This window comes from Solanum stenotomum, unplaced genomic scaffold (assembly GCF_019186545.1).
Source record: "Solanum stenotomum isolate F172 unplaced genomic scaffold, ASM1918654v1 scaffold21326, whole genome shotgun sequence".
Taxonomy (NCBI): domain Eukaryota; kingdom Viridiplantae; phylum Streptophyta; class Magnoliopsida; order Solanales; family Solanaceae; genus Solanum; species Solanum stenotomum.
The window spans coordinates 52,823-54,898 of NW_026026484.1; positions in this window are offsets into that span (position 1 = coordinate 52,823).

Genomic DNA, 2,076 nt, shown 5'->3' on the forward strand with positions numbered 1-2,076 from the left:
AACGAGTTGGTGTGTGGGGGTATGAACCAACCAACACTAAGGATCATAAAATCCCTCAATATACAATAGATTTCAGCTCAAGAACACAACCAAATCATGTCCCACAACCAACAATAACTTCCACAACACAACTAACAACATCAACAACAACTAACAACTTCAACAACTTCAACAACAAATCCAATCTTTTCTCAAATCATAAAATGAGTTTGGTGTGTGGGGGAAAGGATCAACCCACACTAAAGAACTCACATACCTAATTAGGGATCACCCCCGACGAAAATCCACGACGATCCTTAGCTTCTTCTTCTCTTTCTCCTCTTCTTTTCCTCTTCTTTCTCTCTTATCTTCCAAGCCCTAACTCTCACTTTTTAAAATGGGACAAAAATGATCCAAACATCAGTCTAACATCTCAATATAACCCAAAGAAAAGATTAGGGAAAAGACCAAAATACCCTTAAAATTTTCGGACTAAACAAACTGCCCTGTGCGACTGTGCCAATAGCCCAACTTCCAAAGGGCATAACTCACTCATACGAACTCGGAATCAAGCAAACTCGGCGGCGTTGGAAAGATCATTCTAAGGGCTTTCCAGACATACCTAGAAATTTGCCTAAATCATTTTGAGCTAGGAGTTACGACTGCTCAAATTTTACCAAAAACTCTTTTTTTTTTCCATACTTAGCCAAATTTTCTAGATTCTTTCCAAAATGACTATTTCCAATTCAACTCTTCTTGTAACTCAATGTGATACACCTAGGGACCTTAACTTAACACTCAAGAAATTTTTATTCCTCGGTAAAATCTCACTCCACATGAAGGATGGCTCGAGTCTTAGTTCGAAAAATTCTCTGGGGTGTTACATTGGCCTTGAATGGGCAAAAATTGTGAATTTGTATTCATGTTGATTATGGGCTTATGCTTAGATTAAATTGTATAGTTGAATACCATGATTACCTATGCTTTCTATTGTGAATTGTTTGGTCATGAGAATGGTGAAGGTGGCTTGGAAAGGATGGTAAGTTGACCTACTTTATGAATAAGGTTGAATTAGTAGGGAATTGAGTAATGTTGGTTATGGCTTTGGAGAATGGTAAGATGGCTTAATCTCTTAGTATTGATATAATTGTTATTGATTGGTTTGATCCACCTTTGGTGGAGGTGATTATTTGTTGTATTATTGTGAATTGAGGCCATGAAGGGCATTATATGAATGTTATTATATTGTTGTATTATTATACACAGATGAGGCTATATGTAAAGTCCTATATGAAGTTATATGTAAAGTTTTATGTGAAGCTATATGTGAAAGTATGATGTGAATGAGTTTTATGTGATCTTGTGATGATCCTATGTAAAAGTGGATAGCATTGTGAGTTAAAGTATGACTTCTCATGATGTATATATGAAATGATGTTGGATTATGAAGTATCCTTAAATGAAAATGTTGTGACTTGGTTGGTAGACTAAAGTGTCCCTCCTTGTTACTTAAAGTCTTGAATGCATGAATGTGTGAAGTGGGCTAGAACTAAGAAATTGTGCCCTTTCTATAAATGCTAAAAGAGAAATTCTAGACCAAGACTTGAATCGGCAGAACTAAGAAATGGTACCCTTTCATAAGTCTAGCTTTCCTAAGTAAATGTATAACCTTGAAGGATGGGCCTTAGGGCGAAGTTCCCTTATTGAGTGAGATGATAGACTTAGAGATGGATGGAGCCGGAACGGCATGATAATCCTTATCTAAGAAAGTCAAATGAGCTATCCTTATGAACCTTGATTGGCCATGACTAAGAAATGGGGCCTTTCTTGGGAAGAGGTACTATGAGTTGGTTGAACTAGAAAAGGAATCCTCTCTAAGTACATATGTGATTGAATACTCTATGGGAAATAAGGCTAGCACCGAGTGGATGTGGTTAGGAAGGTGGCCTAGTTGAGTATGAGATTAGGCACAATGAACTTCCTTGGACATCTCCTAAACCATGTGCCTACATGGGTTGCTTACTAGTTCTACCTTTGGCAAGTAGAACAACCTCTACGGAGTAGGATAGACTCCGGATTCCATGCCTAGCTAGTATG